Below are 15,432 nucleotides of genomic sequence, written 5' to 3' on the forward strand. Positions count from 1 at the left end.
GATGGATAGAATATTTCAGGAGACTTCCAGACTTTGACGAGCAGCAAGTCCTGGAATTCACATGCAATTTGACAGAAGGATTCTCTGTCGTCCAAGGAATTCAAGTTCTGGTTACGGAAGAATTCATAGCTGAAGTCACCGGACTCCCAGCCACTGGTACAAGGTGGTTCAGCAGGAAGCACCTGATTCTGAACGCGCAGCAAGACTTTCTCCGTCCGGGCGAGGAAGTAGAAACCAAGGGCAGAGGTGTAGCATTGCGGTCGTTACCTCAACCATGGCCAAGAGTCGCTGAATTCGTCAAGCAATATCTGACATGCGAAGGTCGTTACTAGGTAATCTACCAGCACGACTTCGTCCTGTTAAATCACTTAAGAAATGGTCAATTATTGAACATGCCATATTATTTGCTGGGTTGTCTTAAAAATATGGCACGATATGCAATGAAAGAGAAGCATCCAGTTCTCTCCCTAAAACACCATCGCCTAATCCAACTGCTGATCAACAGAGCTCTTGCTCTAAACATCCCTCCACCCCCCATTAATCCCCCTCCGGAGGAAATAATTCCGCAGCCTGTGCAGGGAAGTCCTCATCAAGAAGAGGAAACTCCTCGTCAAGCTGAGGACACACCTCAGCGAGACCAAGAGCCTCCTCAACAAACAGACGACACCCCTGAGCAAACCCCTTTGGAAAACCCCCATCAAACACCTCTGCATGTTACAGAGAATGAACAAGCAGCAGCGGAATTAACCATGTCTCCCAAAAGAACCAATTCCCCCACCCCCATACTCAGTATCTCTACTGATGATTCCGACGATAATATCCCAATTACGCAGCTTAAACGAAAAATGCAGCAGGCAAAGAAAACCCCAGTAAAAAGAAGAAGAATGAGGGTCTCAACCAAAGCACCCATCACCCCGACTACTGTTCCGACCTCAAGAGCCAGTAGGAAGAGAAAAACACCTCAATTCCCTGCCTTTTTACCAAAACGAAAATTGGCAGTAGTTGGATCCCCTAATTCCTCCAGCTCACCATCCATCGCTTTAAAACCCCGCACTCCAGCCACTCCTCGAAACCCCTCTCCCTCACCCATAGAGGCTGAGATGCAGAGCGTTCATAGCTTCGTGGCATCATATCTTAAGACAACTGATACACAAGAACCAGCTGCCGACACCCAGAATGATAGTGAGCAAGTGGCTGCAACACAAGAACCAGCCACTACCCCAGGTGACACACAAGAACCACCTGTGGGAAATATTGATCAAATTGATGTAGCAGAACATCTGCCCCCACTGGAATCTACTGTCTCACAGGATCAGCCTACTATACCCACCCTGCAAGAAGAAATTGAGTTTCTGAAATCTCAGATTCAGGATTACCAGGAAGAGATAATAAGAATCAGGGAAGCATATCAAGAAGAATTCAGCCTGCATGTTTTAGCAAGAGCAGCGTCGGCAGCAGAGAAAAGCAAAGATATCGAATATATGTGCACAACTTGTGGTGAGATATATGCTCAGGCAGGATATAGGGTAGTACAAGAACCAATAAAGAAAGCCCCCGAGGCTGAAAATGAAACAAAGGAGTCTGATGATGCTGAAGTAAAAATTCCACAATTCTCCGCTGAGACAGAAAGACCTGTTGCTACACAAGAACCAACAGGATCTCTAGAGGAAGTGCAGACAGAAAGACCTGTTGCTACACAAGAACCAACAGGATCTCTAGAGGAAGTGCAGACAGAAAGACCTGTTGTTACACAAGAACCAACAGGAGCTTTAGAAGAAGTGCAGTCAGAAAGCCCTGTTGATACACAAGAACCATCAGGAGCTTCAAAAGAAGTACAGTCAGTGAGACCTGTTGCTACACAAGAACCAACAGGTCATCCAGAGAACATGCAAGACCAAGACCAGGAACTTACTGACACACAAGAACCAGTAAGTTCACCTGAAGTTGCACAAGATCAAGAACTTACTGACACACAAGAACCAGTAAGTTCCTCAGAGGCTGCACAGGAACAAACAAAGGAGCTTCCCGACGCTATGCAGGAAGAAAAGGAAGAAGAAAACAAGGACTCACCTCGGCCTACCCAATCTGATATGCAAGAAGAAGTTACACAAGAACCAGGAAACGAAGAAAAAGGTACAGATTCATCACGGCCTGCCCATACTATTATGGAAGAAGAAGAAAAAGAGACAGATTCACCCTGGTCCACCAAAATCAATCTGGAGAACAATGGATTAGCCCAACAGGAGGAAGAAGCTCTGGTTAAAGATGAAGAGAGAGATGTTGGATCATCCCAGCCCACTTCAACAGAACAGATGATTCTGGTTGATGCCTGTATGCAAACAGAGTTTCCCACTGTTAGTGATGCATGTATAGAAACAGAAAGCTTTCAGGAATTGAAACGTACATGGTGGAGAGAATATCAGCAGTCTCAAGGCAAAGCATTCAAACAACAGAAAGGAACCTGTTTTGACCATGCTTATAAGAACTGGGAAGCACTGGAACAGTGTAGGGCCCAGTATAAAGAAATTAAGGAACTGAAACACAGGATGTCCCAGATGTTGTAGGGAAAAGTATCCAACTCGGATGACCCTATCCCACTCTAAGGGTGATAGTACCTCAGCAACAACTGTAAGGAAAACTACTTAAGGTTTACTTCTTTACGAAAGCAAGAGAGAATGAAGAAATGCACTAACAGTTGCCTTGCGCTTAATGTCGAATCCAAACTCTTCTCTTTGCTGCTTGCTCCCAGCTCCTTGCTCTTTTGCTGGCCCAGCTATGATGAGATCCTGCAAAATAACAAAGAAGGAAACTACAAGAAGCATGCAATCATAACTAATTCAAGGATTAGCATAAATCAAATATACAATTATCACAATACATCATTGAAACAAGTGCATATAGAAGAACCTCAATAGCTTTTATTAATGGAAGAAGTAAAGTTCTGAGAGTGTTACAACCGTTGAAGGCCCCAATCCAGCAACACCTCCCAGCAGAAATAATTTCTCCTCTTCACCTCCTTCAAGCAATCACCCAATAGTTCTATAGTGAAACCAACAGCATATCATTACTTTGCACAAAATTCCAGCCTCCTGAGCTCATAGGAGAGAGCTCAATATATAGATGAATTGAGAAAGGATGAGTCAGCTTGCAACTGATGTGTAGCTGCCTTGTGTCCTCTCTCTCTTCAGTTGATCTTCAGTTCTTGAGTCCACTTGGAGAACCTTGCTTCCACTTGGAGAAACAGAGCCTCTGACTCATCACAAGGCGAAATCCCTGATCCAAGTGTCATTTTTGGAAGATTCCAGAGCAATGACTCAGTGTGCCACTTGTCCCATCTCGCTCAGCGCAGGTGGCCTTTGTTCTACCTGCTTTGCAACGCAGGTACACCATGGAGGAGTTGAGTTTCAGCGCAGAAGCCTAGTGGAGCACCTGCTTTGATTTCAGGATTGCTTGTTTTTGAGTGTTTTCAGGTGGAGAACTGATCTGAGAGCTGTTGGTTTGCTGACCTTGTTCCTCTAGGGGTAGGAACATCATGTTTAGGGACTTTGGATCCCTTGGATTATTGACAATTCATGCCTGATGCTGCAAGGCACAAAATTGTCTATAACAGATGCCCCCTAAAGTATGAGGTCGTTTATCGGGTGAAATGCTTTATTAGGAGGATCCGAAGTTCATTCAATTTGCTGAGAAGTGTCCTGTAATAAGATACAATACAATACATTATTTTTCATACTTTTTCATGATCTAGATGAGGCGGGCATTCCCATGCTCAGCTTTATAAATTCATTTTGGTACATAGAACAAACGATCGTCTGATGGTAGACTGATAATTCTCTGCTGAAATTATCATCCTTTGAGAAGGATGATCATCTGTTGCAATGATGTACACATCAAATGTCTTTATATCCTGAATATATATCGCAGCCCGGATGGATGAAACTAGATCCGGGGTCTTCAATCTCTTCCGATCTTCACTCGATGTACAAGTCGATCCATGTGAGAATTTCTTGAAGTCGAACATGGAAAGACATCGCTTGATTACCGGTCAATGATGTAAACCGTTAACAAGCGCGAGAGGAATCACCGATAAGGATGATGACCCTCAAGGTATAGCAGTACAATTCACATGGTGGGAATAAAGGACTTGGCGTCGACCACCATGCAAAATCTTCTGGTCGAAGGTCATTGATGTATACCTGTCGCCGAAAGTGAGAAACTTGCCATTGAGGCATGCAAGCTTCAAAGTACTGAAGGGGTTGTTCCTAGATCAACTCCTTGGATAATGAGCTGATGTCGACAAGGAGCGATCCGTCAAAGGAGGGCCTTAATGAATCCCACATCAGTGACACGGAACGGAGCTAGTGATTGTGATGAGGTGAAAACAAACTGTGATGTATGATTCAGGGTGGCGGTCATGAAATGGATGAAGGACAATGTATGGCAGTGGATGGGACAATGTTGGCTCTTTGCAGAACAACATCTCTTGAACATATAACGACACTGATGTGATGGATCGGTAGCATTACCCCAAATGTGGATGGTGTGGCGAGGACCATGGTGATGAGACCGGTGAATGAAACAACCCAACCCGATGTGATACGGAGGACAAAGTGTCATGTTCAAGAGCGACTTGCTACCATTAAAGCTGTGAGGTTCTCCCAATTTTTCCCCAGTCATTGCTGACCAATACCTCTTTATTTTTGTCAAGCTTGAGGAGGATAACATATGCTTGTTCTATAACGTGCCCTTCGGGCAAGCCCATCGCTATGTTTTAACGAGCCTAGCGATAGGGAAACTCGTTCTCATCTAAAGACAAGTTTGTCGCTATTTAATGAATTTAACGAGTCTAACGACAAGGATGACTCGGTCCTTTTCATTTTTAGAGTCTAAAAGGTACATAAAGTCAACTCCAGAATTCCATTTTCGTCATCTAATCCCTTAAGTCCGAAAAAGTATAAAACAATACAAAAGGGATGAATTTTCGATTGCTTTAACGAGCCGAACAAAACAAGCGCTCGATCTTTTTATGCAATAATCCCTCAGGTCCAAAAAGATTAAAATCTAGAGGAGGGATAGCTCTTCTGGTTTCTTTAACGAGCTGGAAGGCCAAAACTCGGCAAACTTTTCATATTTTACGAGTCAGTGAAAAAGAGCTCAAAGAAGACTCGTCTCTTGAGGAACGAGTGATGAACAGGGCAGCAGCAGATTCCAGGTACACAAGGATGGCTTAGTGAAATCACTCTTCGCAGTTGTTCCTCAAAATGGGTAAACAAACATATGGAGATGAACGATTGGCCAAATGAACGGATGGAGGTGAGACTGCAAGAACATGACCAAGGGCTTTAATATGGCTGTCAAAGGTTACATTTACCAAGGTTATTTACCGGTTCATTTTTTCTGGGTGAGCTTGAACTCTAGGGGAAGATTGCTCACAACTTATGTTTATTTTTTAACGAGCATGAACTATGTGCTAAAACTGCTCGGAGATAAGTTTGCATGCCCCCAGTATAATAATGCAAATCGAGGTGCATGCCCCCCAAGCTTCATTGCATCCAACTCGGTGGTTGGAATGAAGGTTTACCTCGGGGATTTGTTTCATTTTTTAATGAGGTTGATACAAGATAGGAACTATCCTCGACTCCTTGTTTCATTTTTTAACGAGGTTGACACAAGATAAGAACCGTCCTCGGAGCCCACTGTATTTACAGTATTTCTATTAGGGCGATGATCCATGCCGACAAAATATTTAGGAATCTTCCGAATCCAACCAGAAGATTGGATTAGATTTCATTTTGTAGGTTTCCACCGTGGCCACTCTCGCCAGATTATTTGGAGGCGGTAGGGCGAAAGTACCCATTAAGGCAGGGTCTTTTAGGAGGCCTACTCCGATATTTTGGAGCGAATGATTCCTTCCATGGATCATTGGAATGCTTCCCGTAACTTGTGGACTGCCGGGGAGAAAAGTTTGTTGGTCGACGATTGTAATTCCTCCTTGGAAGGGAAATGCAATCTTCCTGAAGTAGGTCGACACAACTGCGGCCATGGCATAGATCCATGGTCTTCCAAGTAGGATGTTGTAATTGAGGTTTCCATCAATTACTTCAACATCAATTCCTACTGTTTTGCCCCCCAGTTCAACTTGCAAGTTACTTAAAATCCCGTATGGAGTATATGATCGTCCATCAAATGCTTTTAACGTCGTTGATGATTTCGACAAGGGTGGTGAGCCTAAATCTTTCCAGCAACTCATCGACATAAGACATGTAGATGCCCCCTCATCAATAATTGTTCGATGAACAGTTTTGTTGAGGGCTTTCACTTGAATAAGGAAAGCTAGTTGAGCTGGTAACTGAGGGTCATATCCTTTATGATCAAAGGCCACAAGATTGGAATCCATTGGGCCAATCCCACCTATTGCTGATGATAAAGCTTGCTCTTGGGAGGGGCAATTTTGTGGTACCTCAAGTGTCGACATAGTGGACGGCGATTGGGCCAGGTCCTTTACTATATTATAATTCTGTGCTCCTTTGGCACGAGGATTAAATGTCGATTTGTGTACTACTCCCTTTGGCGACTTTATCATTGGCTCAGGAACGATGGGTGGCACAACTTCGGTCAAAGTTGTTGTTGAACTACTAGGTCGTTCATTAACCTTGTTGTTCGACAGCTTTGGATTCCCATAATCTTTACTCCTTGTCAAAGCATTATTCTGTTGCTTTGAGGTAGACAACATAAGCACTTGGGATCCGGAAGCATTTTGATTAGCAACCAGATTTTGACTTGGATTAGGAAACGGATCAGTCAATACTGCTGGGGTTTCTGAACTCTTGAAGAGTTTCTTAACTTCAGCTATATGTGGACAATATTTCGTCCAATGATCCTCATCGCATATATGACACCCTGCCGGGGGTTTCCTTTTTCTCCATGTCTTTTTCTTCTTGCCCCCTGGTTGCTTCGGTTTTTTGCCCTTGTCGGTCGACATGGCATTTACTTCTGAGGCAAGAAGTTCTTCATTTGCATTTTGACTAGAAATTTTGTGCTTTCCAATCACGCCATTACCGGCGCGAGTGTCATTGTTTGATTTAGGAGGAGGAGGAATAGAGAATTCCGGTCTAGGGGCGTCAGGTATTTTGTCGTAGAGCGTGCCAGACTGAGTATAGACCAAGTCTAGATATTGCGCACGAGCGATAACTTGCTCTTTCGTTACGACTCCTCCCTTTGCCACGTCTTCCGTTATAGCGGGAAGTAATGACTTGATAAACCATTCAGCTAATAGCTGATCAGGAACGTACGTTTTTACCATCCTACGACGACGTCGCCACTCATGTATATGATCAGATATGTGGGTGGCAGTCGTCTGTTTGAAATTGGTAAGGAGTTCTGTTCCCGTTTCATACCTTATCGGTAATTGAAAATGGGTTAAAAAGGTTGTGGCTAAGGTACTGAAGTTGTCGAACAAAGCTCTAGGCAATTCAATGTACCATTTTGCCGCTGGACCCGTTAACGTCCTCTGAAAGAGGTGAAGTCTTATCGAATCATCATTTAGGGTGTTCGATGAACACCATAGATGGAATGTCATCACATGATTTAACGGATCTTCACCCGGATTTCCATTAAATTTAGGAATGTCTGATGGAAGTTTATGCGGAATCGCTGGCCACCAAGGGGCATAAGCAATTGGATCATTCGTCAGCCGGTTTAGATCTGGTAATTCTAGAGTTGCTACAAAGGGCAACTGTTGATTCAGGTTAGGCGAAGCATATCCAGGATAAGATGGAATCGCCTGAGCAGTGGGTCTTTGCATACCAGCATAATGTTGGCAACTTTGACAAGGTTGATGGGCATAACCATTATAGTATGGTTGCCCATTACTTACAAAGACTTGTTGCTCAGGTCCTTGACATGATTGCTGGAATGGCGGTTGTTGAGTTTGAACCAGCTCTGGTTGTTGGACCATTTGCTGATGCCCAATACTAGATGATTGACCAAGATGAGGAGTCACAGTACTTGTTTGATCCTGAGTCGGTCCGGATAAGGAGGCACTGACCTGAGGTTGCGATTGAGATGTTGAGACAAGAGGCTGTTGTATGGCAACCTGAGAAACTTGGGGTTGACATACAGTAGGCAGCGCTTGTACTTGCGACGCAATCACCATACCAGGTATAGTGGCAACATTCGACACAGGGTGGACTGGTTGCATTGAATATGCAACTCTTGGTTGCTGAGGCAGTATTGGTACCCAACCGCTGGATGTAATTCCAGTTTGACCTGAATTTTGTTGTAAACTCCCATATGGTTGTTCTCCAGGGGGGAACAATGAAAAGGCATACTGTCCTCCATATGGTGGCAATCCAGTACTTAAAGGGTAGATTGGCCTTTGAAGACACGTTGGATTGATTTGTTGAGTTTCAACATAAGAAATACCAGATGATAATCCGGACGAAGAAATAGGAACTAACCATGTCATCGTCCCTGATGGAACTCCGGCTTGTTGTTGACAATTTGCCGGGATAGATGGTATACCAGCGAACATCGTTGGAGTAGCAGCAGGAGGCTCTGCTGCTGCTGTGTCGGACGACACAGTCCTAGATGTCGACGGTTGTTCAGACATATCTAGTCTATCCAAAAGATTTCTTAGCGATTCTACAAGAACTTCCACTTGTGGTGGACTAACTTCGGGAAGGGTGATGATTATTCCGCTTAAAATAAATTTTATAACGACGCTTTAGACACAACTTGCTTTTTCAGTTTTAAAGAGTCGAGAAAAAGATAAAGATGACTCTAGTCTCCTTCGATGTTTTAACGAGCCCGAAGTGACAAATGCTCGAATGGACTTTTTCAGTTATAGATTTTGAAAAAGGCCAAAAGAAACTGCTCTGGAGATCTAGGCAGAGGGTGTGCCAAACCTTTCGCAAAACCACAGAATACGTTTTACGGTACGGGTGGTCGATCTTCGTGAATGCTGTGTTCACTGCATTGCGATCAGTAGGGCGGCCGACACGGCTTCCTATGGATAAAAGATATATGCCTATAGGGGTCTCCCAATATATACGCGACGGTACGTGGGAGCACAAGTCCGTATTAGTGCCACCGACTCTCAGGAGGAATCACCCACCTTCGTCGAGATCGACAGTCACTATGTTTAACGACGCTGGAACACGTCTCTAACTTAGACCTCTATGTGTTTGCGTTATGTTTCAAAGCGTTGTTAGGTTCATTCAATATATTTTAAGTTGATCTTTTTTAAAGTTTTCCTTTCAAGGTTCACCACGAGATGTTTGATACAAATTCCTAAATGCAGTCTAAGATGAGAAGCAAGCTTTTTCAAATCTTTTTGACTGATGAAAATCTTAACTACTGAGGGAGAAGAAAGGCATATCTTTTCACACAGTTCATACAGCACAAACTAATGCACTTTCTCCTAAATCATCATGCAAACTTTTTCAAATGCAAAATGCACAATGCATGTATTTTCTTTTCCCTTTCTTAATGTTGATGTATTACAAAAAGAAAGTTGTTATTTAACTTTGATTTCGATTTAAAGCGAAAACAAACAAGCTTGTCCAAAATCAAAAGACACCTTAAGATTTACTTGTTTAATCACTGGAAATACATGAAATCAAACCATAATGACGAAAGTAAAAAGACTAATCAGCTATGGACAGCAAACAAGCTAACTCTTTAGACCAGCAAAATGCCTAACACAGGTTCAGATCTAAGTGGCCAAAGCAAGACTAGTTCACTTTCGTTATGGGAAATTGTAAATGATGTAAGAAATACAAAAGAACAAGTACAATTTCGTTATATAACAGAGGCGGAATGATGGCAAGTAAGGTTGGTTTCAGAACAGATACAAGACTGGTAACTGGCTGCAAAATCTATAGTGAAAACAGGCAAGAAAAAGGGAGGAAACCCCAAATGCACAAGGCAAAATTGGGCCAACGCAGGTGCTGCACAGCCAGTCTGGATCTCAGCGCAGGTAGCCCCTTCGGGACCTGCGTTGCAAAGCAGGTAGCCTGTGTACTACCTGCTTTGGAAAACGAAAGTTGCGTTTTCTCAGTTTCCGGGTCACAATTTTCTAAAAAATTCACAGTTTTTGCTCAAATCAGAAGCTATCAGTCAAGCACACACTAAGGGATGACAAGGAAGATGAAAAGCTATCACTAAGAGCTTACAAGGATCCTTGTAGCTCAGCTCTTCAAATCATGAACATGCTCAGAAATGAGCTAGAGTAGCTGCCCTCTACTTCGCTTTTGATATAGTCAAAAGCTTTTCGATTTGGTACTCTTTTGTTCAGGAAATGAATAGCAAAATACTACAAACAATCAAACAGATACGATCCCCAGTGGAGTCACCAGTTTGTTGTAGGGAAAAGTATCCGACTCGGATGACCCTATCCCACTCTAAGGGTGATAGTACCTCAGCAACAACTGTAAAGAAAACTACTTAAGGTTTACTTCTTTACGAAAGCAAGAGAGAATGAAGAAATGCACTAACCGTTGCCTTGCGCTTAATGTCGAATCCAAACTCTTCTCTTTGCTTCTTGCTCCCAGCTCCTTGCTCTTTTGCTGGCCCAGCTACGATGAGATCCTGCAAAATAACAAAGAAGGAAACTACAAGAAGCATGCAATCATAACTGATTCAAGGATTAGCATAAATCAAATATACAATTATCACAATACATCATTAAAACAAGTGCATATAGAAGAACCTCAATAGCTTTTATTAATGGAATAAGTAAAGTTCTGAGAGTGTTACAACCGTTGAAGGCCCCAATCCAGCAACACCTCCCAGCAGAAAGAATTTCTCCTCTTCACCTCCTTCAAGCAATCACCCAATAGTTCTATAGTGAAACCAACAGCATATCATTACTTTGCACAAAATTCCAGCCTCCTGAGCTCATAGGAGAGAGCTCAATATATAGATGAATTGAGAAAGGATGAGTCAGCTTGCAACTGATGTGTAGCTGCCTTGTGTCCTCTCTCTCTTCAGTTGATCTTCAGTTCTTGAGTCCACTTGGAGAACCTTGCTTCCACTTGGAGAAACAGAGCCTCTGACTCATCACAAGGCGAAATCCCTGATCCAAGTGTCATTTTTGGAAGATTCCAGAGCAATGACTCAGTGTGCCACTTGTCCCATCTCGCTCAGCGCAGGTGGCCTTTGTTCTACCTACTTTGCAATGCAGGTACACCATGGAGGAGTTTAGTTTCAGCGCAGAAGCCTAGTGGAGCACCTGCTTTGATTTCAGGATTGCTTGTTTTTGAGTGTTTTCAGGTGGAGAACTGATCTGAGAGCTGTTGGTTTGCTGACCTTGTTCCTCTAGGGGTAGGAACATCATGTTTAGGGACTTTGGATCCCTTGGATTATTGACAATTCATGCCTGATGCTGCAAGGCACAAAATTGTCTATAACACGAGATGCTTGAGTTATGTCAAAGGATGCTCGCCACAAGGAAACCCTCCTTTAACTATGCCACATTTTTAAGGGAAAGGCTTGCATTCATTCAGCTGAAGGCTATCAAAGAGGGGAGGCCTCATCAAGTGGTCACAGCAGATCAGTTTATGAAGACTTTTGCAGGGGCACCCAAAAGCGACCAAAACCTGCTATGTGAATTGTACCTCCATAATGAGGCTGTGTCTGAAGAAAGAAACATGAATATGATACCTGTAGTAGGTGACATACAATTGAGAGCCTTCATCTCCTTTTTGGCGAATCAGCTTACCTGGAAAAACGCCTATGTCTCAGGCCTCCAAAACGAACAGAATTGTCTTTTGTGGATTCGGTCTGAACCACAGAACACTGCCACTTTCATTTCACAACACTTAAAAATGATAAGCAATGATGATATGAAGGATCATGTTATGAGACTACGAACAGAGGTCCTAACAGACTGTCAGCAGTATGTAAAGACCAAAGCATCATTGGCTGTTAAAGCAAATAAACTATTTTGGGATAACTGCCCCGCAGAAAGGAAGGAATATCACCCGTATAACCCATCAAATCTGCAAGTAGCATTATCAAGGGTACCTCGGTATGTTGAATGCGTGCAACGTTGTGCTGAGAATTGGATGGGTTACAAATTCAAGTTCCCACTTTTATGGTTGCCGGGTGATCAGTATAAGGGCTAGTTTGGACTTTATAACAGAGAAGAGGCAGCAGCATGGAAACATATACGAACTGTTTGTGGTTTCAGAGACAAGTTTGATGTTACTCCCTACAGCTATTGTCTTAGTAATCTGCATTGTTCGTCCCAGTTCTCCGACTCAGACTCAGAGTAGACATTGCATGGGGACATGCAATCTTTTTAGTTGGGGGGGGGATGTTGGGACTCACAATTGACCTATTTTTGACCTTATCTTTCACCGTATTATTACCCTTTTGCAGTCATAAGTTGAAAGCTTTTATTTTATAATGACATATTGACCCCAAGGTATGAAGTAACCTTCCGCAGATCTATGTTTAATTGTTTATTTCATATTCGTGAATATCTTTATACTTATCCTTGGAAACGCTGACTAAATTGTCAAATAATTGCCTTAAGTTTGCAGGAGTTATAATGTATAGTTGTTGTAACACCAAAAATAGCAACTACGCAGTTGCTGTAACACTAGAAACAACAACTACGCAATTGCTGCAACACCAGAAGCAGCAACTCCGTAGTTGCTACAGTCAGCAACAGCAATTACCTAAAGCAAGCTATTTTGTAACAGCCACGAACAACAGATGGCAGCTATCTAAAGAATCTTGACGTGGCATAATCAAGCGGAAGTCTAAAGAAAGAAGAACACAGTCAGCATGAACAGCATGGGGAAATGGCGAAGGAATATGAAGATCCCGAGAAGATGGTCGAAGTCAGTTACCCGCTGTGTAACAGCTAAAGCTCAAGAAAGAATGTATTATCATACTGTTGTAACATCACTCTGAATTGCTTATTTTTGACAAGATGGGTTAACTGAATAGGCTGTAATACTTTATTGTAATAGATGTCTCCTCTATAAAGAGGAGACATCTACATGAAAAAGGGGATTAGTCAGTGTCTATGGTCAGTCTGTAAGCAGAGATTCTGAGAACATCAGCAAGTCTGAACTCTATTGTATTTTTGGCAGATGAATATAAAACTGTTTTGAGCACTTAATCACGTCTTCATTTTCTTGGGGAATCTTGTGAGAGGGACTGGGCCCACCTTCCTCACAAGATTCACCCATTTACTTTCTTGTCAAGTGTGTAAGTGTGCAATAGTTTCTTTCTGGTACTCTGCTTGGATTTGATAGCATTACCTCTGGTATTCTTTGTTTTTCTAGTACTCTGTTTCATTAATCACTTGAGTTTGTTTCTCACCGGTGAATGAGAGTGCAGTGTGCATTAGTAAATCTGATTACAGGGGCAGGTGCTGAACGTCCCCATCTGGAGGATAGGGTCCTGATCCTCTGCCAATAGAGCATCCATCATTTCGCTTTCCAGATTCGTAGTTTTAATTAATTGCTTTCATTTTAACAAGTACTGTAATGACATAGTGTAAGAATTACGTATACTACAGCTTTTCGATTCTTTTAGACTTTGAGTACATACAGTACGCAGTAGCCTTTGAAATAAAAAGACTTTCCCTGGTTGACAATTAATGTTGTACTTGAATGTTTAATTCATAAACAATTCAACTAGCCAACAACATGGTTCACCCAGGAGTTGTGTCCATGCACAAGGTTTTAATTAAATAAAACTCAGAATGGCTTAACTAGAACACAATTTCTAAAGTTCTATATTTATAGATTACATCCCAACCTTTTATAGTGGGACTTGATGTGCAGATGCCCCATTAGGTGTGGGATGTCCTCACATGTATATCTTGAAGAAAAAGTCTTTTATAACATTGGAAAAGATTATACATTGATCTGCCTGTGCAGGGCTTGCCTGAACTGCTTGACTTCTTTGACCATATATAACAGAAAAATGTATCTTTACTGTTCCTCCCTTAATAGAGATCAGCAACCATATTCATGAAACTACCAAAAACTTACATCTTTTCCATCATACCGAATATGAGTCAAGGAAGTTGGAACTTTGATTCTGAAGGATGTTTATAAAAATTGACAAAGTAGAAAAAGGGGATATGTTTTCATGAATACCTATCAAAAATAATGTAGAAAAATTCATTTCACTCATCATGCCATTTGGATAAGAGGATGTAAACATAAAAGGCACCATACCCTTCCAACAGCTTCATCGTGACAACAAAGGAGGTCCTTTTTAATACAGGAACCATAATTTGTTTTATGAGCCTTGGGTATATTAGTAATTCCTTTGAATCTTGCAATGAATGGCAGCATTATGCCAAGCCCTTCAAAAGTTTGATCCTAACAAAAAATGAGGTCCTTCTAAATACTGGTATCATAATTTGTTTTTATGAACCTTGGTTTTGAGTCTTGCAAAAAAACGGTAGCATTATATTACATCTTTAATAGCATTTAGTATAGGAATGCATAGAGACTGATATGAAATGTGCTTGCAATTTACACAATCAAAATTTATCATTTGTGCACATTGACATCAATAATGTTATGAATCTCATTCTCTAGTCAACAATTTTAAACCATATGCAGGATGTTTCCATCAGAGATTTGAGCAAAACTTCCAGGGCATATGAGAAATTAATTGTTCAATTTAACACCATTTGTAATGATTAGTTTTTTGATGTCTTGTACATGGGAAACGACCCTTTCTAAACTTGCAAGCAACAAGCAATTCACAAGCAACAATGTCTTCAACCAGCCCATCCTAATCAGAGTGTTGTAGATAGACAGCTATTTCTAGGGAATTAAACTTGTTAAAACAATGAGTTTTTTGTCTCCCAAACATAAGTCCCCAAAACCATTCGGAACAAGCTTGGAGAAACTTAGAAATATTTCCATTGCTTCCTCAACAGAATTTCTCAGTTTAGAGTGGGTTCTCTTGAAGCTCATGGGAGGTATGTAAACTTGTTGCTTATAATATTAAGCAAGTACAGAGTTGCAGCGTAAGTTACCAGAGAACAATAAATAAGTTAAAAGAAATATATCATTTAATATTCAGTGTTAGATTCACTATGACTAGTGGGGGTTAAATTGTTCCTAAACCTGGATCAAGTTCAGGTTCCCCTGCTCCAACTCACGATCTACCTCAAAATCCAAAACCTAAGACAAAGCCCTCTTCAACAAGTAGGAGCTAATATAGGGATGATGGATGGTGCCTACTTTGTAGGCAGGAACGAGCTTCTAGCATGGATCAATTCTGCCCTGCAGCTCAATCTCTCCAAAATAGAGGAGGTAGTCAATAGTCAATACATACCCAATTCATTGTTATTGCCAGTATTTGAATGTTGAGATGTTAAAACATGATAGTAGCAGGATGCCATCATTGAACGATCATTTGTAATGGATTCTGTATGTATCATTTGAG

This window comes from Pinus tabuliformis, chromosome 6 (genome assembly GCF_031772625.1).
Source record: "Pinus tabuliformis cultivar Carrire ecotype Pingquan chromosome 6, CPIR1, whole genome shotgun sequence".
NCBI classification, from domain to species: domain Eukaryota; kingdom Viridiplantae; phylum Streptophyta; class Pinopsida; order Pinales; family Pinaceae; genus Pinus; species Pinus tabuliformis.